Source organism: Sciurus vulgaris (assembly GCF_902686455.1).
Source record: "Sciurus vulgaris genome assembly, chromosome: 17".
Classification (NCBI taxonomy): Eukaryota; Metazoa; Chordata; class Mammalia; order Rodentia; family Sciuridae; genus Sciurus; species Sciurus vulgaris.
The window spans coordinates 71028373-71053876 of NC_136478.1; the positions used below are offsets into that span (position 1 = coordinate 71028373).

At 53.0% G+C, this 25504-nt stretch overlaps 1 pseudogene across 1 annotated transcript in view; it reads left to right on the top strand.

Annotated features, from left to right (window-relative positions):
- Positions 1 to 22279, top strand: part of LOC306648235 (leukocyte immunoglobulin-like receptor subfamily B member 3) — a 28839-nt pseudogene extending 6560 nt beyond the window's left edge. The window contains exons 5-14 of the transcript XR_013766953.1: positions 10038 to 10334; positions 10610 to 10910; positions 11106 to 11156; positions 11696 to 11809; positions 12106 to 12181; positions 12250 to 12287; positions 12509 to 12561; positions 13344 to 13490; positions 13568 to 14588; positions 21900 to 22279. The product of XR_013766953.1 is annotated as a leukocyte immunoglobulin-like receptor subfamily B member 3 (transcript). The remainder of the gene's footprint in view (positions 1 to 10037; positions 10335 to 10609; positions 10911 to 11105; positions 11157 to 11695; positions 11810 to 12105; positions 12182 to 12249; positions 12288 to 12508; positions 12562 to 13343; positions 13491 to 13567; positions 14589 to 21899) is intronic.
- Positions 22280 to 25504: the final 3225 nt, after the last annotated feature.

A 25504-nucleotide genomic window follows, 5' to 3' on the forward strand; every position in this document is an offset into this window, starting at 1 on the left:
TTCATTCAGATTGTATGTTTCTGTTGAGACGACCTTTAACTGTGTTCCTGTAAGCATGAACCGCAAAGTATGTAAAACTAGAAAGTAACTGAAGAAATTGGGTCGCATGGTGCCAGTGAGACTCCAGCAGATTGAATAGTAAGTGATAAAGGGCTTGGTTCATATGACCAAGGATAATAAAAAAGGAATCAAACTTTTTTTTTTTTTTTACCCCCTAGTACTGAAATTGAATCTAGGGGCTCTCTATCCCTGAGCTGTATTCCCAGCCCTGTATTCATTTTATTCTTTTTTTTTTTTCTTTTTTAAAATTTTCTGTTCATTTTATTCTTGAAATGGGTCTTGCTGAGACTGATTTCAAACTTGGCAATCCTCCGGTCTCAGCCTTGCGAGTTTCTGAGATCGACTTTTTAATGGGTATAATTAAAACTTAGTAAAACAAATATTCTTAGAAAGTTTCTAAAAAATTGTAGGATGGCCTTTCTCACAGTAGTCAGTGTGCATCCTACAAGAAGTGATCTTTTAAAAGAAATTAGAACATTTTCATAATTGGGATAGTCTTCAAAAAAAGAAGAGGAACATATCTCATCCAAAATAAAAATATCATATATACATATATGAAGAGATTCATGTGTATATTTATATATAGGTATCTGTATAATTTGCATTAGAGTAATATGTAGGTTCTTTGAAGAGTTCCATCAGTATTTTCTATTGACTGTAGACATGAAACTCAATAATCAATAGCAAAACAAATCTGTTAAAAATGGACAAAGGATTTGAATACACATTTCTCAAAGGAAGACATACAAATGTTCAACAGAAAAAGATTCTGAGAAATGCAAATGAAAAACCACAATGAGCTATTACCTTATACCTGCTGGATTGGTTATTTTCAAACAGGTGGAAGGTAACAAGTGCTGATGACTGGATAAAAGGAACCCTGATCTACCCCTTGTGGTCCTGTAAGTCAGTACAGCCATTTTGGAAGACAGTACGGAGATTCCTTAAGAAACAACAGAACTGCTGTATGATCCAGCAACCCCACTACTGGATATATATCCAAAGAAACTGAAGTCAGTATGCTGAGGGATTATCTGCCCTCCTATGTTGCAGTATTCACAAATAGGCAAGACATGGACACGGCCTGTGTCCAAGGGGTGGCTGGAGGGGAGTAGCGTATGAACACCGAATACTACTGGGCCTTAACAAAGTGGATGGGGTGAGTCTAGAGGACGTGCAGGGAGACCAAGTGCCACTTGATCGCATTTATATGGTTATTTACCAAAGTCAAATTCTGACAGTAGGATAGTGATTACCAGATACCTGAATCTGGTTGGAGAATTCCGGGTGGGTGGGGTGGGGAAAAGTGCAAAGTTGGAGGTGAGTTCTGGTGGTCTGTTGTGTAACAAGATGACTATAGTTAATGTACATTTCAAAATAACTAAAGGAGTTATGTGTTCTTAACCACATGGAAAGGGTAAATATTCTGATTTGATCATTCTGCAATGTACATATTAAAACACATAGTACCCCATGAATATATACAGTTTATCAATTAAATAAAACTAAAAAAATACCAAAAAAAGGGAATAATATGATTGGATTTGTCAGGAATTTTATTTATTTTACCTATTTATAATTATTTTCGTTTGGTTTGAAAACATGGATTGCATTTTTTTGTTTCTTAACTACTTGAGTTCTTAGAGTAAGACTTGCAATGTAGGATGTAGTCACCTTAGATGCAAAATTTCCTCAGCATCTGTTTGTCTTCAGTATAAAGTAGTGTTGATTGCAAAGATTTGGGTTTTTTTTTTTTTTTTGCCTAGAGGCAAATATTTTGCCATATGGGTATTTATGGTCTGTAACTATTTATATGTACATATGAAAACTGATACTGTGGCAACGAACAATTAAAATTTATCACCATTAAAAAAAAAAAAAACTTGGGATGACATGTGGCTCTCGTCCTGTGTGAGGTGTGGCGTGTTATTGGAAAACTGAAGAGGTGGAGGAGGAGGGCACACGTGTGGACCCTCACGCCCCTGTTCACGGTCGGGACAGCTTCGCGCCTTCCACCACGAAGCTAGAACACCCTGGAGTCCCCAGGCAGCGTGCCGCCGAGCAACAGGAGTGGGGACAGACACCACCGTGAGCGGTGCTGCCCGGGTGGCAGTGGGGCGCCCGCGGCCCTCACTCAGCCTGGATCCACCGAGTCCGGCTGGACGTCCGGGCCTCTAGCTGTGCTCGGCCCGTCTCCTCCTCTTCCTCGGTCTCTCTCCAACACCCCCGCCCTGGAGAGTGTCCTGAGACGCCCCTTCCTCCCAGACAGCCCTCCATCATGCAGGACATGGGCCTCCTGACGTGGGTGAGGCTTCCAGCCCACGTTTGGTGACGAGACAGATGCCAGGGACCACGTGGAGCCACCAGCATCCCAGCATGGCCTCCGCCTCTTCTCTCTGCTGGAGCAGTCTCCCGCTGGCCACAGGCCCAATGTCACACCAGGGCTGCCCACAGTGCCTTCGCTGACCCTAGAGGCCTGCGTCTGACCGGTGCATGGGGGCAGTGGAGGAGGATGCTGCCGCCCACGTCCACGTAGAGCCTGGAGGGCAGCGACGTGGGCTGTGGGTGACCTTGGTCCTTCCCATTCGGCCAACCTGGCTCCTGGTCAAGTGAGCCCCGGGCACTTCAGAGCTGTGCCCTGTCCGCTGGTGGGGTTCAGCCTCTGCAAGGCAGAAGGGGGTCTGGGAGGCGTTGGTGCAGGGACCTTCCTGAGGGGCCAGTCCAACTCACCCCCTCAGCTCCACACCTGCACCTCCTGAGAACCCCTCAGCTCTGGAGGAGGGGGTGGCATCCATTTGGTCCCTGGACCAGGGGTTTGAAGGGTTTGCAGTCCCTATCTTCCTCTCTCTCTCTCTCTTTTTTTAATGTCTTTTTTTGGTTGTTGATGGACCTTTATTTTATTGATTGATCTGCGGTGCTGGAATCGAACCCAGTGCCTCACGCTGCTAGGCAAGGGCTCTGCCCCTGAGCCACAGCCCAGCCCCTCTGTCTTCCACCCTGAGTTCCCCTGTGCTAGTCAGGCTTCTCCAGGGAACAGAAACACACCTGTATGTGCAGGTGTGACTGTGAAAAGGGATTTACTAGACTGGCGGACAAAACCAGAAGCAAACAGGCCCACAGTGGCCATCCGCAGCCTGCAGAGCTGGAGGCACCAGTAGCCGCTCAGTCCAAGGAGCTGGAGCCTCAGAACCAGGGGTCAGTGGCCCAGCCCCAGGCCAGGGCCAAAGGGCTGGAAAGGAGTCACTGGTCGGGGTCAGTTTGGAGGAGGGAAGGCGCTGGAGCTGACGTCCCGAGGAGCCCAAGCGGCAGACTCTCCTGGGACTCTCCCCAGGCCCACTCCCTATGGCCGCACATCTGGGTCCCCTCACTGGGGATCCTCTGTGACACACAACCCGCCGCGTGCGCAGTCATTGCTGCCTCTAGAGTTTTCCTGTGGCAAGTGGGGCTGGGGTCCTGGTACTACCACTCTGGCTACTGCCGTTGCTCTGAGGAAGAGACCACCTGGCGTCTGACCAGGGCCTCCTGTCCCCCGAGCACCTGGGGACAGGAGGTTCACTCACTGGCTGGCAGGTGGGTGGAATTTCAGATCTCCACCCTCCTCACAGTCACCCCCCTCCCAGAACTGTTTTTGAGACAGTGATAATGGAAGTGAACCTTGAGAGAGAGAGACACACAGACAGACAGACGGACAAACAGAGCGACAGACAAACAGAGAATGAGAGTCTTGTGATTTCTTGTCGTCTTACACTATTGACAGGCTTGGATTCCAGCCCCTGACAGAATTGAACCCAAGACACAACTAAGCAAAACGGGGGAAAAACCCACGAATCTTTTTTGAGGAGAACAAAATGCAGTTAATGCTATTTTAAAGGAAAAGAGGCTGATAGGTGATTGGGTGGTGCACTCTAGTCTAGCATGTGAGAGGCCGGGTTCCATCCCCAACACAAAGGAAAATAACATTTCAAGCAGAAGGAGACATCGAGAGTCCCCTGAAAAGAAACCTGATAAACGTGAAGCGCAGGGCAGAGGCTGTGCCTCACCCCGCCACTCAGCAGACATGGAGAAAGACGCCTTCCAGGGCTGGGGTGCGGCTCCAGGAGGGAGTGCTGAGCTTGCTCGCAGCCCGGGTTCCATCCCTGGTGCAGCAGGAGCAAATCCCTGCTCCCTGGAGCTGGTTCAGCAGCTCAGGCAGAGCTCACACAGAGGGAGGCTGCGGGGTGAGCACCTGGCATCAAATCTGCCACCACCCACAGGCCGCTAAGCTGCTGGGGAACCTGGGGACCAGCCCTGGTGACAGCCGCACAGGGAGAGGCTTGCGCTTCTGGGAGACACTGATCAAAAGGTGCCCCTATTCAACCTGGGATTCCTCCTCTTTCCATCAGAGCCTTAGGGTTACACATCGTAGTGGGAGCACCCCAACAAACTGGGACACGCATGGAATTCAATTTCAGTTCATGGCCCCTCCCCTTCCCTCCGTCCGCCCTCCCCCCCACTCTCCTTCCTCTGCTAGGCTTCCTCTGCTGGTCTATTAATTTATGTGGTCGGTTCTTTCCACCCAGGCATTAAGCTGAAGTTCCTGGGCTATGTTTATAGGGTCACACAGCATGACCTTTTCAGAATTCACCTGCGTTGCCTCCCTTTCCGTCCCTCCACTGTTCTCCATCTCCGCCTTGACATTACTCATCTTCCTTTATCTTTGTGTCATCCTATCCTTCCCTCCCTCTTTCCTTCATTTTGCCCTAGCTTCAACACATGAGTTTCTGAGTTTGGCTTCCTTCACTTGGCATGGTATTTCCATTTCCATCCAGTTACCAGCAAATGCCCTCACTTCTTTCTTTTTCATGGATGAGTAGAACTCCATTGTGCATGTGTGTGTGGGTGTGGGTGGTTTTGTGTGGGTGTGGGTGTGTGTGTGGGTGTGTTTCTCAATCCATTCACCTATCAATAGGCATCGGGGTTGATTCCACAACTTGACTATCGTGAATTGTGCTGCTGTAAACATTGAGGTGGTTGTATTGTGGTAGTTTGCCAATTTTAGATCTTTTGGAAAAATTGGGAGAGCTGCTGCTTCCCCCCCCCCCCCCCCCAGTCTTTTGAGGAATCTCCAAATGCTTGCCAGAGTGGCTGGCTTAGTCTGCGGTCCACCAACAACGTACAGGTGTCCCTTTATCCCCACAACCTGGCCAGCATTCACTATGGCTTGTGTTCTTGATCATGGGGAGAATGCTCTCTACTAGGGAAACTCAGCCACTCTGAATTGTGCAGGTTACGTTACCTGACCTCCAGTCTGCCCGCAATGGCCAGGACATCTGTCTCTCTGGCCCCAGACAAGCATCAACGCAGGAGGCCTATCAGGTAGCCGCTCCCACCCGCTCCCGAGCCCTAAGCTTCACTGAGCTGCTTGCTCTCTGTGGGTGGAAAGTTCTGGACATTGCAGAATGAGATGGCACAGTGTGGCACGGCGGGCATCCGGCTTCCTTGGCCTCACACACGTGCGACTGTAAGTTGAAATGGATGAACCGTGCAGTCCACACGGCCTTGTCCCTGAGATGAAGGGCTGCGCACGGGGAAACTCCCACAGCTGGCGGCGAAGAGACCCCACCTGGCTCCCTCAATATTGTTCCTCAGCCAGGGAAGCCAAGAAGCTCAGGAGGGACGAGGGCAGCTGGCACCGCCTGTCCCTCAGTCTGGAATGCCACCTGCTGATTAGGGAAGAGAGAGGGAGGAGCGGGCAGAGGTTCTCATTGCTCCTGAGCAAAGGGAAAGGGACCAGTTGAACTCGGGGTCAGCCCTCAAGCAGACAGGCAGGACCCTCACCCCCCACTCTCCTACAGGCTGAGCGGGACCCCAGCCCAGAGAACAAGCCACCGATGCCTGAGTCAGGCACGCCCAGTGCTCCACCTGCTCAAGCCAGATCCTGGAGCCAGATGTGGCCAGCGCCCTGGTGATGGGTGTGCAGCGTGGCGGCCACCCTGGGGCACAGGGGCAGACGCCGAGGGAGGCTGGGGTGGGTGCACACTGCTCCCTGGTGCAGGCTGAGAACGCGTTCAGACTCAGCAGTGTCCAGGTCCACAGGGGCACATCATGGTGACCTCTGGTCTCCTGGGGCTCCACATGGGCTGGGTCCTTGAGGGCGTCTCCCTGGGTCCTGGGGTGTAAGCTCACTGGCGGGTGCCCTCGTCCTTCTGTGCCCTCAGCCAGCGGTGCCAAGCTCCTCCCAGAATCACCACCAGGATCACCAAGACCAGCCCAGCCAGGCACAGGTGGACACAGTTCAGCCCCGTGGAGCTCTGGAGGGTGGAGGCTGGAAGCAGGACAGAGGTGACTGCTCAGGACAGGTTCCTGGCAGGTGGGAAAAACCCAACTCAGGGCCCCTGAAATGGGAGCCACTTTCCCTCTTCTCAGGCCAGAACCTGTCCCCAAGGGTACTACCTCATGCAGAGTTCCAGGAGACCCACCTGCGGGGGAGCCAGTTCTGTGGGTGGGGCTGATGTCACGTGGGGCTCCTAGGAGACAGAGAGGGCTGGTGAAGGCTGGGCAGCCTCTGTCCTCTAGGCTGACCTCGGCATCCTGAGCCCCTCCTGACTGACCTGTCGTGGGACGGCCCTGCCCCACCTCCCCTGCACCCCCTGCCCCTCCCAGGCCTCCAGGTAATCAGGAGGACCCTGGGGACAGGTGACCTGGAGCACACACAGTAGCCTTTGATCAGACTCAGCTCCATGTCTGAGGCAAAGGCCACCCTGTCCTGGAGTGAACGGGGGAAGCACAGCCTCTGCCACACGAGGATGTGAGGAGCTCTCCGTGCCTGTGGTGTCCACACCCCCCCGGGAGAACCAGCCACCAGAGGACAGAAGCTGGAATCCTGGCCTGGCCACTGGGCCTCATGTCCCCCAGCCTGGAGCTTTCCAACCTGGCTGCAGGTGAGGGCTGGGACTTCTGGACCCGGGCCGTCTCTGCTCTGCCCGTTCATCCAGCCCCCCTCTGCTGGTCCCTTCTGCGTGCTCCCCATCCCTCCTCAGCTACACCCCAGCGTCTGAGGCCTCGGGAAAGGGGTCAGGCCATGGTGTGGGTGGCCCCTGTGTGTGCATCCCTGAGGCAGGCTATGTGAGCTCTGCTCGCCTTCACTGGTGACCTCCTCACCCCAACACCAAGCCTCCCGAGGACGTGGTTCTGAGCTATGCTGAGCAAGGCCAGAGTCCATGGGCGGGGGTCGCAGGTGCACCCCCAGTGCATCCCTGGAGCTGACTCCCGGGCTGGTGATGGACAGAGCTCTGGGTCACAGGTCCTGAGGAGGCCACAGGGCACAGGACCATTGAGACGTCACCTCACAGATATGGATGGAGCCCTGACAGGACCAGGGTCCCCACAACATGGGGACAGAGAGGGGAGGACTGAGGGTCACACAGGGTCTCCACCTCCTGGAGGATTCCAGGCAAACAGCAGAGGGGGAAGGCGAGACTGGATCCACCCAGACACTCAACCCCATGACATGGACAGGGAGGCAGAGACCATGAGGGTCTAAGGTCAGGAGGGGTGGGCATTGGCATGACCACTTCACAACCTTGTCACAACCAGGAGGCCTCAAATAGAGGACAGCAGCCTGAGCCCGGGGTGGTGAACTGGGAGGACTGTGGGAACTGAGGTGCAGATGTGACGGGACCCAGCATCTATTCCCTGGCAGTGACCCCCCTGAGCCCACCCACTGGCCACCACAAACCTCTCCCGGCCCAAACCCAGGCTGGCCTCCTGCCCTGGAGGACAAGCTGGCTGAGCCTGTCCGTGTCCAGACACCGCTGACCGCACACTCCAGGTCGTGAGGTGCAGAGAATGGGCTCCAAACTGGACGCTGGGTCTGGGAGGCCAGATGTCCCTACGCAGGACGACACCACAGTGGAAATGAGCTGGCACTGAGCTGGAGGCTGGCCCCCGAGGGGCACCCTGCCCAGGAGACAGGGGTTCCCAGGAGGCAGGAGGCCTCAGATTCCATCCCAGGGAGAGGGGTGGGTTCTGCTGCTAAGGAGAGGGGAAGCCCCGAAGGGGACCATTTAGCAGAGGAAATCCACACCAGCACCAGGAGGAGAGGCGAGGAGCTCCCTGGGCCCTGCCCCTCTCTGTGCCCCCAGCAGAGCTCCAGCTGACTGCACAGCCAGGTGCTCAGGGTCTGCTGCTCTGTGCCCACCTGAGGGGGGAACCTGCATCTTCCCTAAAGCATGTCCAGGGCTGGGAGACCAATGGCCCCAGCTAAGACCCAAGAACCCTGCACCAAGAATGGCCTGAAGGAGCCCCTAAGAAGAGATGACCAGCCCCAGGTCACCCTCACCTGGAAGGGGCTCGCTGAGGAGGGCACCAGGTGCACTGGCTGCTGCCTCCTGGCCCTGCAGGGATGAGGACAGATCAGCAGACAGTGGAGGGGTGAGGACAGGCACCATTGCTGTCTGAGCTGCCTGCAGGGAGCCCAGGCCCATCCCACACACAGTGCTGCGTCCATCTCAGGGGGAGGGCAGTTCCCCTTCCTGTGGGCTGCTAATGTCACACCCACAAAACAGGCAGAACACAGCCTCGAACTGGCCACATCCTGTGACCCTCTGTCCTGCCAGGCTCTGTGACCTCCTCCATCTGCAAAGCCAGGACCTGGGGAGGAGAGGCCATGACCCCCACTCTCACGGCCCTGCTCTGCCTTGGTGAGATGTGAAGAAGGAGAGGGGACACCCTGTTCTGGGAGGGACCCCAGCCCACAGCCAGCCATGACATCAGGGGACACAGGGCCCAGGAGGCTCTGGGGAGGAGAGGGCCTGCTCAGGCCTCAGGGCTCCCCTCTCACAGGAACTCTCTTCCAGGGCTGAGTCTGGGCCCCGGGACCCGAGGGAGGCAAGGTGAGTGTCCCCAGCTGGCCCAGGTCCTGTTCCTCCCTGGGGACCAGGAGCCACCCTGGGCAGTGGATGGAGAACAGCAGCTGTGGGCTGAGGCTGGGGAGCCTGGAGGGAGCTGGGCTGAGGGCTGGGATCTGAGGGGCTGTGCTGGGACCCAGCCTCTCATTCCCTTGCAGGGACCCTCCCCAAGCCCACCCTGTGGGCTGAGCCAGGCTCTGTGGTCCCATGGGGGACGCCAGTGACCCTCTGGTGTGAGGGGACCCTGAAGTCCAAGATGTACTGTCTGAAGAAAGATGGAAGATCCGTGCCCTGGGCCACAAGGGTCCCACAGAAGACCAGGAACAAGTCCAAGTTCTCCATCCAAACCATGACAGAGCACTATGCAGGGCGATATCAATGCTACTATCACAGCCCTGCTGGTTGGATAGAGCACAGTGACCCCCTGGAGATGGTGGTGACAGGTGCGAGGACACTTGGAGACCCAACACCTGGCTCTGCCCTCAGGAAGGGGGTCTGCTCCCAGGTGTACCTGTCACAGCCCAGCTGGGGACGGTGTGGAGGAGGGAGCCCATTAACACCTGCCTCCTTCTCTGCTAGGATTCTACAGCAAACCCAGGCTCTCTGCCCTGCCCAGCCCTGTGGTGACCTCAGGAGGGAACGTGACCCTCCAGTGTGGCTCATGGCGTAGATATGGCAGGTTTGTTCTCACGAAGGAAGAAGGACACAAGCTCACCTGGACCCTGGACTCACAGCAAGACCCCAGTGGGCAGTTCCAGGCCCAGTTCCCTGTGGGCCCCGTGACCCCCAGCCACAGGTGGACATTCACATGCTATGGCATTTACAGGAGAACCCCCCAGGTGTGGTCAGTTCCCAGTGACGCCCTGGAGCTCCTGGTCTCAGGTGAGGAAGCTCCACCTTTCCTGACACAGTTGGGGACACCCAGCAGGTTGTGGGGACCTTTATCTTAGAGAGCCCCAGGTGAGAGAAAGGGTGAGGGAACCTGGGACCACATGGCCAGAGACCCAGGTGTGAGGGAGTGGACCTGCAGCAGGAGGGCAGGCAGGGCTGGCAGGTCCTCCCTCACCCCAGGCCTCCTCTTCCCTCCAGGGCTGTCCAGGAAGCCCTCCCTCCTGACCCAGCACAGCCCAGTCCTGGTCCCTGGAGAGAAACTGACCCTCCTGTGTCGCTCAGACAGTGGCTATGACAGATTTGCTCTGTCCAAGGAGGGGGGACAGGAACTCCCCCAGCTCCCTGGCCAGCAGCTCCAGGCTGGGCTGTCTCAGGCCACCTTCCTTCTGGGCCCTGTGAGTGGCTCCCATGGGGGTCGGTACAGATGCTACGGTGGACACAGGCTCTCCTCTGAGTGGTCAGCCCCCAGTGACCCCCTGGACTTCCTGGTCACAGGTGAGGAGCCCAGTGTGTGCAGTCAGTGACCCAGACTCTGCACAGCCCTGTGTGGGAGGCCCAGGAGGTGATGGGCAGGGTGAGATGTGGGGTCTCAGGAGGGAGAGAGACAGAGAGGGTCAGGGAGGGGCAGAGAAGACAGAGACAGGGAGGCACAGGGAGAGGAGGATCAGAGACCCTGAGCCAGACAGAGAGCACAGGGTCCTCAGAGAGGCCCTGGTGAGGTCTCAACTCAGAACAAGCTGGGGCCCCTCACCCCTCCTTCCTCTCTCTAGGACAGCTCCCTGCCACACCCTCCCTCCTCAGTGCAGCCAGGTCCCACAGTGTCCTCAGGAGAGAACGTGACCCTGCTGTGTCAATCACGGATCCAGTGGGACACCTTCCTTCTGGTCAAGGAGGGGGCAGCTGATGCCCCCCTGCGTCTGAGACCAGAGTCCAGAGCTCCAGGGTCCAGGCAGAATTCTCCATGAGAAGCTGTGACCTCAGCCCTCACGGGACTAAGGTGCTATGGGGCTCAAGGCTCATCCCCCTACCTGCTGTCATGGCCCAGTGCCCCCCTGGCCCTGGTGGTCTCAGGTGAGTGACCCCTGACCCCATCCTCTGTGAGCTAGGGATTCACTCAGGGCCCTGCCCTGGACAGCTCTGGGTGGGTGGGAGTGAGGGGCCCTGGGAGGGTCAGCCAGCGGAATCCACCCTGAGAGAGGAGGGGCCACCAGTGTCCTCCAGCTGAAGTGGGGAGCAGGCAGCCCGCACTCACCTCCCCCACCCCAGGAGGCCCTGAGGAGCAGCCCCTCACCCCCACGGACCCAGGACCCCAGACGGGTAAGTGAGGGGCTCTGGCAGGAGGTGGGGTCCCACACAGGGCTGAGCTGGAGTGGAGCAGCCTCCTCTGGACACACTGACCTGGACCCAGCCCCCTCCCCTTGGGCTCAGTGTCCCCAAGTGCAGAGGAGAGGCCTGGCCTGACCTTCAAGTTCCCCTCAGTGCTGACCTTGGCGTGCCCTGCTGGACAGGAGGCACCCAGGGAAGCCCCGGACCTGAACCTGCAGGCACTGTCCCCTCTGTGCAGTGACAGTGACCTGTGCAGGGAGGGCTCGGGAACATCAGGCTGTCCAGGCTCCTTCCCTGCAGCTCAGGCTGAGCTCTGGTGGAGGGAAGGAGACTGGAAGTCAGACTCCCCCAGCTCAGGCCCCAGCTCTGCTGCTCCTGCTGGGTGACTGGGCAGGTGGCCCTCTCTCAGCCTCAGTTTCCTCATCTGTAACTGGGGGGTGGGTGGCACGATTGACAGGTGGGAAGCCCTGGCACACAGTGGGTGCTCAGGAAGGCAGCATGGCCCCTACTCACAATGTCACTGTGCTCAGGACTGGGAAGGCAGCTGCTGGTTCTGGTCGGGGTCTCAGTGGCCTTCCTCCTGCTGCTCCTCCTGGTCCTCCTCCTCCTCCTCCTCTGGCATCAGAGCAGACGCAGGAAGGCGGGTGAGTGGCAGTGGAGACCTGGGCCTCCGCAGGCCATCGGCTTCCTGTGGGTCAGGCAAGGTGGGCAAGGGCAGCAGCCCCAGGGAAACCTGCCCCTGGGGACAGGTCACTAGGAAACACTTCCACAGAAAAAGCAGGACAGCAGACCCCTGCTCACCACATGCAGACAGATTTCAGGCTGCTGACTTGTCCCATCTCAGGAGACCTTGGAGGGGCATTTTCAAGTGCCCCCTTCCCCCGCGGTGGCCTGTGGGGTGCGTGGCTCCCCTGGGGCTGAGACTGTTCCTCTCAAACAGCCCAGACAGAGTCTGCCCTCCAGGGACCTGCAGGGGCCACAGAAGCAGAGCCCCAGGACAGCGGCCTGCAGAAGAGGTGACTCCTGCTCCAGACCCAGACCCCCCACCGTCCTCACTGCCACCTGACACCCCCTGTCTCCCCAGGTCCAGCCCAGCCGCCGCCACCCAGGAACAACACCTCTGTGAGGGGAAGAGGGCTGGGGTGGGGTGGAGCCCCAGGGCTCCCCATTTCCCAGGGCGGGAGGCCTGGGGCTCAGGCTGCATGGACTGATCCCCACGCTTGGACCTGGGACGTCACCACCACTCCCTGGCTCTGTGTCCCTATCTGGGACAGGGCAGGGCCTGTGGGACTGAGAGACCCCAGCAACTCTGTCCAGGAGACGACCCCCTTCTGCCCCTGCAGATGCTGCTGTGAAGGACCCGCAGCCCGAGGACGGGGTGGAGCTGCACACTCGGGTGAGACCCCGCCCTGTCCAGGCACAAGGAACTCCTCCTTCCCATCCCAACCCACCGGCCACTTGGCTGTCTTCCCCAAGGGGCCCTCAGGGGTGACCAGGCTGACCCCTCCCTCTGGGAGCTCCGGCCTCCCCTGCTGGGCCCACCCTCCCTGTTTTCCTGCGGCTTCCTGGGCCCACCTGGGTGCCCTCCTGACCCTGGCTGTTGCTGTGTCCTGGGGCCTCAGAAGGACCAGGAGTGAATGAGCCGCCCGTCCCTGAGGCTCCCCTGCCCTCGTCCATCCAGCCAATCTCAGGGAGCCCCTCTTGACCGGCTCCAAGTGGGAGCTGCAGATGCAGCAGGAGCAGAGCCCCACTCCCTGCGCTCACCAGGGGACGATGTGAAGTCCCGCAGCCTCAGGGGCAGAGCCCTTAGGGAAAGAAAGCAGAGAAAGGGGCACAGGGAGGGCTCGGATAAGCCGTCTTCAGCACCAGCCTGGATGCACAGGGCCACGCGAACCTGGGCCAGCAGCTGCAGCAGAGGACACAGCAGGTGCCAAGGTCCTGAGGCAGCTCTTTCAGGAAGATGGGCAGTGTGGCTGTAGCCCTGTGGGCAGGGCAGGAGTGTTAGGAAGAGGCTGCCAGTCCTCCAAGACCTCGGGAAATCCCTGGAGACCTGTCAGGGGTGACGCATAATCTGATTGTGATTGATAAGGGGTCTCTCTGGTCACCGAGTGGAATGTGGCTAAGGAGATCCTGAGTGGACCCAAAGAGACTCTCTGTCTCGCTGTGTCCCTGCTGCAGAGCACACCTGAAGGAGACCCCCAGGGAGCAACGTACGCCCAGGTGAAGCACTCAGGACTCAGGAGGGACGGGAGCTCCCCTCTTCCCCCACTGTCGGGGCAGTTCCTGGGCACAGAGGATGCAGAGGACAGACACATGGACTCTCAGGTGGGTCCCTCCTGTCCAGGCCCCTGGCTTCACCTTGCCAAGCACACACCCTCCCTCTCGCCATCTCCCCACTGCAGGCTGCTGCACCTGAAGGTCCCCAGGACGTGACCTACGCCCAGCTGTGCAGTGTGACAGTCCGATGGAGGGCAGCTGTCTATCCTTCCTCCCAGGCAGAGCAGCCCCCTGCGGGGCCCAGTGTGTATGCTGCTCTGGCCCCACTCACCGGGGGGCTGCCCCAGAGGACTCGCACTAGTGACCCCAGCCAGCCGGCCGCCTAACTCTCCAGACTCCAGAACTCCTGAGACTCGCCTGACTGAGCATCAGAGATAACTAACCTCCCTACGTCTTGCAAATAAAGCCAGAGGTTTCTCAGTAATCAGTGAGTGGACTGAGAACCAAGCAGAGGACAGGTGTCTTGACATGACTGACGATGTTAATGGGACACATCAAACTGGGCAGTGAGACTACGGACCTTGGTGATCATATCAGGACAGGGGTTTTGCTTTGGTTTGGTTTTTGGTTTGGGTTTTTGTGTTTTGTACCAGGGATTGAACCCAGGGGTGCTTGCCCACTGAGCCACATCCCCAGCACTTTTTATATTTTATTTATAGATGGGGTCTCACTTGTTTGCTAGACCTGGCTAAGTTGCTGAGGCTGGCCTTGAACTCACAATCCTCCTGCCTCAGCCTCCCCTGTTGCTCTGATAACAGGTGTGTGCCTCCATGCCCAGCTTGGAAAACTTTTTTTTGTTTGTTTTTAATTAATGAACTAAGCTAGTCTATCAAGAGAGTTTAGAAGAAGAAAAACAAATTACTCCAAATGCAAGTAAAGGGAAAATGATAAGGTTAGTGACTATTTGGGAAAAAAAGAAAAAGAAAACCCTGGTGTACATTTCAGTGTGAGAAGAGCAAGATAGCAGACAGCAGGGCACATTCTACACACATTTCAAAGAGAAAACAGCAGAACATTGTGTGTATTAGAAGTCGTACATCGAATCGGCAAAATCCCCTCATATACAATTTGCCAGTGAACATAAAAGTAAGCAGAAAATCTGAACTGTCTCCTGCACATTAAATAGACTGTGCCCATAGTCTAAACGTTTTGTTATGCCCAGTGGCTCAAGACCCCACAAAGACCACCAGAGACCACAATCAATGCAAGCAACAAAGAGTCATTTATTGGCAAGCTCGAGCCTGGTCCTCTGCGCACACGGTAACCCGGTGACGCTAAGAGGCCCTGAGCCTTTGTTCAGCAGGCTTTTATAATGAAAGGCAAACAGTTTTACGGTGTTCTTTTTAATTGGTTAACATTTGAACAGCTAAACTTTAGTCCTCCTCTGGTTGGGTCCTGCCAATCTATTTGATTCTCATTGGGTCCCACCAGAACTGAACGGTCCTAGAGGAAGAAGGGAGGAGGGAAGGGGTGAACTGTGCAGGAGATGAGTCGGAGTTAGGCCCCCCGTCCTTGATAGATAAGGTTTCTTATCTTAGCCGCACATTTCTCAGACAAATATTTCTTAACAACCTCGATAAGCACGGGCCCAGCAGTCCTGTTTGCGCTGTATTGGCTTTAGGGTGCAGTCGCAACTGCCTGCATCCTGGTGATTAAGACAGCTAGCTGCACAGATATCACCCTGTTCTCAACATTCCCCCCTTTCCAAGAACATTTAGAGAGCCAATCTTGGGTCTCTATAGTTACAGCTAGTAGCAACAATACTAGGGGTCTCACTATAGTGGACACCAGAGTAGTTAACCAAGGGGAAAAATTGAACCAGAATTTAAACCAGCTCTGACTAGCTTCCCGTTTTTTCTTTCTGTTTGCTAGTCCTTCTCTGACTTTTGTCATATTATCCTTGATTATCCCACAGTGATCTATATAAAAACAACATTTTTCTCCTAGGGCTGCACATAGACCTCCTTGCTTACAGTCTTTAAAGGCAGGTAAATTTGGTAATCAATGAGCTTTGGAGACCCTTAATATTTTATTCTCCCAGGGGCAGTCTCCAGCTTCCAGAGGCAGATGGGTTTCATGGCCTTCATTTCCTCGATTTGACCCGATCCCCTATTTCTACACTAACTACCTGTTCTTAATTCTGGCTTTATTTCTCCCTCTAATCTTGTGAACTCCATGCTGCTGGGGAAGGGGGTCGATAACAGTTCTGACTTCTTCGAGCTGGAAGTGGGTGGCGTGGGGCAAGCAGCTTGGAGTTCCTTTTTTTTTTTTTTTTTAAATCGGGTCAATTGAGGAGTCCAAGGTAGAAGTCTGGTTGGGGAAGAGCAGGTAGTAAAATCATCTGGGGATGGGTGCTTCTATGAGAGAAGAACAAAAAGACATGAGTACTGAAAGGAGACTAGTACAAAGTAAATGTTGCAGCATCTGAAACATGCCACTGAGTATCATGAAAATGACAGAAGTCAATCTTTCACCAGGAGGTAGAAGAACTGAGAAATTTTTCCCATAACTAGGCCTAGCAAAGGCTGGAGAAGACAAGGCCTTTATTTGGGGACTTTAACATTGTCCAGGTTATCAGGAATGTAAACATGACATTTAACTCTTAATATCATAGATGTCCCCAGAAAATATAGTTAAGCTACCTAATGTCATCTGATTTTTGTAAAATATCCCTTTATTGATATAACCTGTGTTTAGTAGAGATCTCTATACTTCTGTTACTTAGGAATAGATAATCATACTAGCAAACATAGATTAAGTCTACTTGTGTATCTTAGGAAGGTCTTAAACTGACTAAAAACTTCTGACTCTGGCAGTTTCTCTTGATAGTTATCAGGCACATTTGCTGAAGAATCTTTTTTTCATTTGTAGCTTCCAGTCTTTATTACAGTGGGCTAATACAAGTGTACATCTTAAGTTACATTTAACTATTATTTTTTTAAATGCCCAAGAATGGCTGTATTTTGGGTTTTAACTGTTTTGCTGGGTGTCTAAGATCAAGCTGGTCAAATTGACCTGGTTCCTGTCTTGTTAAAGAGTCAGCTGAGTTCCCACAGGGGTCTCTCGTAGAGAACTTAAGAGCAGCTTCTTAGCTCCACCAGTGCCATTGGTTAGGCAGGGTCTTCTCGATGACGTGGCTTTCCTTGAAAGCATAAGGGATGTCTCCCTTTTTCCATGACCCTCCTCTGCAGCAGATGCACTGAGTGATTTTTCATCCTCTAGTCTCAACAATCTCCTTGATCAGGAGGTTGTGTGACCCAGAGTTGCAGCGCTCCTTAGAGAAGTCCCCTTATTCCCTGGGTTCAGGCTGACTTTGAGGGCAAGATACTGGTTTTTTTTTTTTTTTTTTTTTTGGCCTCTGTATTTAATTTCAATTTCTAAGTTTGATCTTAATCATCCAGCAAGCCGGTCTCACCAGTCATTAAGTAAGAGTACTGGGCTTTAACTTTAATGTCCATAACTTTACAGTTATTTACCCTTTTATCTAACTGGAGTCTGTCTTAGTACTGGAAGTTACTGATACCGCCGTTTACCGGTGCCGAGTTCTGCTCCTTCTAATGTTGAAGATTGAACACTAGAGAAGCAGCCAAGGCAAGCAGATTAAGCAGGTTTTATTTAAAGGTAATAATACAGACTTCTCCCGGCAGGGAGAAGGGGGCCATGGCTGATGTTCTAAAGTCCCAAGAAGTGAGCGCACCCTACATCTTTTATAGGTTAAATTCTTTTGTTCTCCAGTTTTACCCCCACTTATCTCTCCTTCCTGCCTAGTGACTAGGCCTGGTTTTGCATTAAGTGAAAAGCCATGGGCAGGGGGAGGGCCAAGGTGATTCAGGCAGGCAAGGGCCCAGGGGGCATTAATTAGCAGCTCCATGCTTGCAGTCCTTGATAAAGGCAGGTAAATTTGGTAATCAATGGGCTCCGGAGATCCTTGACATTCCATTCTTCCAGGGGCAGTTTCCAACTTCCAGAGGCAGATGATTTTATGGCCTCCATTTCCTCGATTTGACCCGATCCCCTATTTCTACACTAACTACCTGTTCCCAATTCTGGCTTCATTACCACTATCTGTTCTATAGGTGATGGCTTATTATCACAAGTTACCTAGGTTGTGTGTTCTGGAAGCAGCTACTTCAGCAAAACAGTAACAAGCAACAGTTTTACAAAATGAAATTAGCAAGAGTAAAAACATATTCAGCTTGTTTAATAGCTATCTTGAATTTGGACTGAGAATCACATTATATCCCCAATAAGATGTACTCCTTAAGTTTAAGATTACCATTACAGACAAGTTTATTCTGGAGAATAGCAGCACTTGATAAATTCCCTGCTTTAAAAACTTGTATACCTGGAAAATATGAACACATTTAATATGCAACTAATGACTATTTCACAATTACCTTGACACTTTTTTTCTTACCAAATTTAGTTTTTAAAGAAAAATGTAGACTCTGTAACATAGTACAATACTCTTAACAGTTGTTTAACCATAATTGTATACATCCCAATTTTTAAGACTAATTGTTCTAAAGAATAAAACTTAATAGACACAAAGTTAAGAGAAAATTAGTGTTTCAAATCCTTGTTATTTTACCATGTCATTTTACCATATAGATTAGACTTTGGTTTATATCAGAACATTAGTATTTTACCTTAGGAAAAACCTTAAATAGCTTTAACTGATTGTCTCACATACTTGTAACCAACTTAGTTTCATGCAAACTTGTTGACATTTGTTCTTTACTTCACACAGACTTTCTTAGCACTTACTTAGACCTTCATGCATTTCATCACATAGACACTTTCTTACCCAGAAACATTTTCTTTTCCCTTTTACTAAATATATTTTCATACCCAGAACCTTTTATTTTCTCTTTCCTTTCTGTCGACACCTTTTTGTTCACATTCTGAAACAACTCTCATGAAATTTCTGAATTTAGATAAATTACTCCATTTTAACAAGATAAAATGCCTTGTTGTTTATAGTACTCTAACTGAAACACAGTGAGAGGGGAGATGGTAACTCTAAATTCAAACCTAAGAGCTCCTTGGAGCTTTGCAGAACTGGAGGGGGAGCAGGGGCAAGTGGTAAGGATGGACCGCTCACCCTCCGGGTTGGGCTTTTACCTGTTAGGACATAACTCTTAATAACCTTGTTTTTAGTAATGACACAAAGCAATTTTAAACACTTTTTAGTTTACCAACCTATGAAAACACCAATAATGTTTAAGTATGATACCCCATGGAATTGAAGGACTTAAGAGTACTTAATGTTATTTAACAATTAGCATTTTAACTTTGCAAATTAATCAGATGTCTTTACAAACACATTTGAGTAGTCCTATACATGTTAAATTTAATTTACTTATTCTGCAAAAACCAAGATATCAGACAAGTGTCCTGAACAGTATTTGCTGTCTCTTCCCTGTTGAAGAAAAGTCCTAGAAACAATTGATATTAGACATTGTTTAACATCAACATTGCATTAGTTTGACTACTTAGAGACTTGCGAATTATTTCTGAAGACATTTCACTTTTATTAGTTTACCCAACTTAAAATTGAACCCTTTTAAATCATGTGAATAAAAGTATTTGGATCCATTTTTAAATTTTAATTTTAGGAGCGCTCAGTTTTGATACAGACAAAACATGACATCAGACACAAAAACAAATAACACAAAATCAAAGGCCTTGTAACTTTATAGGTGAATCTCCATTGCAATGTAACGGATGTTTAAAAATTCTAGTTGAATAAAAAATAGAACTGATCAAAAAAATCATGAGCTCAAAAAAATATAGAATTAGAAAAACAAAAGCCCTGGAAAAATGATACGTGCGTTAATTACTTCGGTAAAGCACCATAGAATTTACTTTTGCTGGAGTTCAGGTAAGACTCTTCTTACCTTTTTTTCCTTGGGTTGAGACTGGTCTCCTACTGAGCTTTTAGGCTTCCTTTATTCACATTTCAATGTAAGCCTTGACTGAGATCTGGAAGGATCTAACAGGTTTTAACAGAAACCTTGTGCCTAGGGCATTTTAGCCTTCTCATCAGGACAGGTTGGAAGTTAAAGAAAATTATGAGACCTTATTTTCCATTACTTTTGAGAATAAAGCTGCTTTGCTAAGTTCCTCACTGAGATATGCCATTGGTTATGGAGCTGCCTATGGCTGCTTATCCAGGATTTATTTTCCCCTTTGTGACAAACAGGTTAAATCTTGCTTCATAGGTAAGCTGAGGACAGGAGCTAGAAGTAAGGCCCCTTCTTGATATTCCTGGGGCAGAATATTGTCCTATAGTGGCTATTTTCTGTAGTATTGACCTGTTGATGACATAATTAAGCTTTATTTTTGATCTTTTAATTTCTATTAGCTAAGAAGTTTAGGAGTTCTGCAATGGCCTTTTGATATTCCTCCTGGGTGGTGGCACATAAAAGATGCACTTTACTTACTGGAGAACAATCACAGATGTTTAAAAATAACTCTAGAGTTGGATAAAAATAGAACTGATCAAAAAATTCATTAACCTTGGTATGTAGGATCAAAATTATGAGCTCAGAAATACAGCATTAAAGAAAAACAAAACAAGAATCCTGGAGAATGAGTTAGTTCTGTGTAGCAGCCCGGGAGTTTAAAACGCACCTCTTTTTTTTTTTTTCCAGGTTACTCCCCCCCTCCCACTGAAACTGCTACAGTTCACATTCCAATGCAGCTTCACCAAGGCCAGGCAGGGGGGAGGGAGGGATTGCCCAGGAACTTTTTAAACCCCTTTTTTCCTGGTTGAGAAATCAGGTTAGGTTTGAATGCAGAAAATCACAAAACGTTATTTCCCACTACTTTTGGGGAATGGAGCTGCTGAGCTCTCCGCTTAGGGGAATTGGAGGAAACAAAATCTCTTAGGAACAAGGAGAAGGACTGTAAAAGTACCCTGCAACGGTATCCCTAGCCTAAGAATAGGGGACCTGAGGGAGGACAAAGGGAGCCCATCCTCCGACAAAGAGGTGCTTAGGACAGACTAGTGACGGGCAACTATGCAAACAAAGGGAACCTGGGCATTTCCATACTAATTGTCCCAGGGTCTTATTCCTACAGTTTGGATTCTATATCTGACCAGCAAGGGAAGGGGAGCATACCAGGAGGGAGTGGATGTGCAGGAGTATTGTGTAGCCCATTTTAACCCCTCCAAAAATGAAGAGACAGAAACCAGCACCTCAACAGATGTGGGGTGCATGGAGAAAGAAGCTTATTTATCTCACTCGAAGTAGATCTTGGTGAAGATTGGCTACTCCTGGAGCAGAGTGCAGCAAACTTACCCTCCTTTAGGTGTTCACACTGAAGTTCTCTCCTCTGGCACAGACCTCATGAGAAGACTCAGGAGGAAAGTCTTAGGAGTCACCTGAGCCTGTTCCCTGTATAATTCCAAAAGGATGAAATGAATTTGACCATTGGTTAGTATTGTCTCCTCTCCGTCAGGAGATTCATAGACCCGCTTTCCTCCAGATTGGAGATGAGAAAATTTAGAATGAGAAACAGTGAGAATAGTAGCGAACTGACACAATGAAGAATTCAATGGAGGCAAGAGTAAAGACCATACGGTACAATACACAGACAGACAGACAGTATAGCGCGCTAGATCAAAGTTGGCTAGTTGGTATTTTGTCGACAAAACAAAGGCCCAGATGCGACAGAGTCGCCCAGATGCAGCACACAGCTGCCCAGATGGGTCGAGGGGACGTCTCCCGAGACCCTGCTGGGGTCCTATAGCACGTCCGCCAGGACTTTGCCAGCCCAGAACCAGAACTTGCAGGCAATCCAGACAGAAATACGGCAATGCCTTACTCACCAGCCAATGATGTCACTTATGACTCTATGATCAGGTGTCTGGGTGGGCTTGGGGTATCCCGGACGAGCCCCCATATGTTATGCCCAGCGGCTCGAGACCCCACAAAGACCACCAGAGACCACAATCAATGCAAGCAACAAAGAGTCATTTATTAGCAAGCTCGAGCCTGGTCCTCTGCGCACACGGTAACCCGGTGACGCTAAGAGGCCCTGAGCCTTTGTTCAGCAGGCTTTTATATGAAAGGCAAACATTTTACGGTGTTCTTTTAATTGGTTAACATTTGAACAGCTAAACTTTAGTCCTCCTCTGGTTGGGTCCTGCCAATCTATTTGATTCTCATTGGGTCCCACCAGAACTGAACGGTCCTAGAGGAAGAAGGGAGGAGGGAAGGGGTGAACTGTGCAGGAGATGAGTTGCAGTTAGGCCCCCCTGTCCTTGATAGATAAGGTTTCTTATCTTAGCCGCACATTTCTCAGACAAATATTTCTTAACAACCTCGATAAGCACGGGGCCCAGCAGTCCTATTTGCGCTGTATTGGCTCTTGAGGGTGCAGTCGCAACTGCCTGCATCCTGGTGATTAAGACAGATAGCTGCACAGATATCACCCTGTTCTCAACAGTTTCCCCAGGGATGGAGTTGGGGAAGCTTTGCTGGTGGTCTCTTCCAAACCCTTAGGCACTTGGGAAACACGCACACAGCCCAGTCTTACACAAACTGCTTCTGAGACTAGAACGCGGAACTGCAACCCAAAACACACTCTCAGAGCAGGAGAAAATCAACAGCGAAACCCAGCAAGGCAACAAGCGATGGGTAAGTCAAGGAAGGTCTTGCACCAACCCAGACCTGAGGCCCTAAAAGAAAGCAGGTCCCAGCCGGGTGCTGATGTACAGCCTGTCATCCCAGCAGCTCGGGAGGCTGAGGCAAGAAGATTGCAAGTCCAGACTTACGGAGACCCTGACGCCAAATCTCATCTCCACATAGATGAGATCTCTTAATTAAGAAAAAAAAAAAAAAAAAAAAAAAAAAGCCCATTGTATATATACATACCACAGTTTCTTTATCCATTCATCTGTTGAAGGGGGTCTAGGTTGGTTCCACAGTCTAGCTATTGTGAATTGAGCTGCTAGGAACATGGATGTGATATGCTAATGTTAAGTCCTTTGGGTTTCAACCTCGAGTGGGATAACTGGGCCAAAAGGTGGGTCCATCCCAAGTTGTCTGAGGGATCTCCACCCTGCTTTCCAGAGCGGCTGACTGATTTGCAGCCCCACCAGCAATGTATGAGTGGGCCTTTCCCCACATCCTCGCCAACACCTACCACAGCAGCCGGAACGGAGCTTACATCCCTGTCCCATGAGCCAGCCACGTGCCACCTGCTCCCACTCCCCAAACTGAGCTCTGAGGTCACCCACTACTCTGGGTGTCTGGCGTGTTCTCTGATTGGGTGACAGGGACGGGAGCCTCGAGCGTCAGGAAAGCAGAGCAGGCGAGGAGCGAGTGAGCCCGCAGCCACCGACACTGAGGGCCCCTCTGACCCAGCAGCCTCCCTGCAGACCTGCTTGTGGGTCCTCTTCCCCAAAGGGCTTGGCCCTGCCCTGTGCCGCAGCAGCGGGGACGCCTTTGGAAGCCTCCCATCTCCTTTCTGGGCCCCCTTGCAGGCTGCCCCAGCAGAGCCCTGGCTACACCTGAGGCAACACAGAGGAGGGTCCCGAGTCGATCATCCGCTCCGGGCTCTGGACACGGAGCAGGGCAAACCGGGGCTGCAGTCCTGCGCAGCCTCCGCCAGGTCACCCCGCTCCTGGGTCTGCGCTGGGAACCTTCAGCTGACCTTCTCTCGTTCCTTATTCATCCATTCACTGGCCCAACGATCATGAGCGATGTACAATGCACATACAATATCAGAAGGAACGCCTGTGGCGTGTGCGTGTTCACGTGTGCTCAGGCACACTTTATGCACACGTTGTGGGCGTATAGAGTGCAGAGTGCATGAGGGCACGCCGCCCTCACCCGTCACACACATCGCATTTCACGTGCACACGTGTGTGTGTAACTGCCTGTGTGTCGGGGTGAAGCGTGACCATCACACTAGGAGAGGAGGCAGAGACCTTGCTGGCTCTGTGGAGGGGACAGTCTGCTCAGGGACCAGGGGACCTGGACAGCGGCGCTGGAGCTGGAGCGGGAGGGGGAGGAGCAGGGGGACGGTCAGGTCAGCCAGACGCCATGATGGGGAGAGAGCAGAAGCCCAGGACCCTCACCCTCCGCCCCAGACGGAGCCTGGCTCCAGGGGCTCAGGGAGGTGCTGGGAGCCGAGTCCAGGCTGAGAGAGCAAAGGCCATCTTGGCACCGTGACCCGGGTGCAGCGAAGGGTGGCTGCCCTCCCCGGCTAGAAGAGCCAGTCAAACAGACCCTGAGCCGACCCTGCAGTCCCGTCCTCCGAGGCTCCGAGGGTCTGGCTGGGCTGACAGGGAGGACAGGAGTCCAGTGAGGCCGCGCCTGCTCTCCGCCCCTCTCACACCTCAGTCCGAGGCCGGCCTTGGGGCCTCTCCTCCTGACCCCCTCCCTCATCCAGCCCCGCACAAGCCTCCCCGCACTAGGCCTCTCTGCCTTTCCCACTGCGTCACCAGGACCCCGACATGCCACCTGAGTCCCAGGTAGCCCTGGAGGGGCTCCTCACCCAGAGCAGGATGTCCAGGGGGTCAGTGGGGCCGACCACTTGGCGGTGTCCACTGCAGCATCTGCACCCACCCCGGTGGGAGCTGCTCACAGGCCCAGGAGAGCCCAGCCTGGGGCTGCTGGCCACAGTGAGGGGGTGGTCATGGTCCCTCTGATTGGACGGTGAATCTGTCCAGCTGACATCTGAGCCACACTGAGGGCCAGCTTCTCTCCAGGGCCACCGCCACCTGGCTGCGCTGAGGAAATGGCTTCCTGGTCTCCACGAGCTGCCCCGCAGGTCCCCACATCTGCACTGGGGCTCACCAGCTCTGGTCTTTCTCTTTCCAGGAGCCCGAGGCTTCTCCCCAGCGTACTCCTACCTGGAGCCATACCTGCGTAGCTCCGTCCACTCCTGTGGACAGCAGGGGCTCTGGGAGCTGTGGTCTGCACCTGGACTGTGCCCTCAAGGCTTGGCCCCCGGGCACTACTGGGAGGCTGGGAGCGTGGGGAGCTGGGCCTGGTGGGAGGTCTCCCACTCACTGGACACGTGCCCTGGACGGGGGCCCTGGGATCCTGCTCCTCCTCTTCCTCCTTCATTCCTGGACAGGAGGCGAGCACGTCCCCCCACCCGCCCATCATGTTGGCTGCCCCTTCACAGACCTAAAGCCATGGGGCCAGTCCACCCAAGACCAGAACCTGCAACACTGTGGGCCAAGACCAGAACCTGTGGGCCTCGAGGGGCTTCTCCACAGACTGACCATCTCAGGCATTTGCTCCAGTTACTGTGCTGACTCACGAGGGCCAGGCTGGGGACTTCCCGCCTGAGGGCAGGAGCCCCAGAAGGGAGCCCACCGGTAGGGACACCCTGAGGGATGCCCGTGCGTCCTCCTGTGACGGGGCTCAGGGGCCAGGGAAGAGGCCTGACGGGACCTGGGGGTCTGCACCCAGGGTCCAGGGGAGCCTGTGTCCTCCTTCCCTCGTCAGAAGCAACTGCCACATCCCAGTGTGACTGCACCTTGCCAGGAGCTGCCGCCGCTCCTACGGCAGCAGGAGGAGGCGGGGGCTCCCTGGGGCCCTGGCACTGGCGCCCAGGGTGGGGACGTGCCCGCTCCACCCCTTCCTGTGGGTGCAGGGGCTGTGACCCCTGTGACCAGGCACCGTGAACTCAAGGAGGACCTTGTGTCCCCTGGGGAGCAGGGGAGCAGACTCCTCCAGCGCCCAGGATGCCCTCTCCACGTGGGTAGTGCCTGTCAGCCTGGGACCTGGCACATGGTGACCAGCCTCCCCGAGCGACCAAGGGCCAGGCCCAGCCCAGGTGAGGGTTGAGGAGAGGCCCTGGAGGAGAAGCAGAGGCTGCCATCCCAAGCTCCTCTGTGCCCTGTCCCCCATCGGCCGCCCTGGTCTCTCCCACCTGCTCCTGTGACCAGCTCCAGCTGCACTGGGGAGTCCACATAGTTCCCAGGGGAGAGAAGGACCTGGGAACCTGGGACACACTCGCCTGCCCACACTCCTAGCCTGGGGCCCAGGCTCAGCCCTGTGAGAGGCCACAATCCTGAACACGTCCCTTCCGTC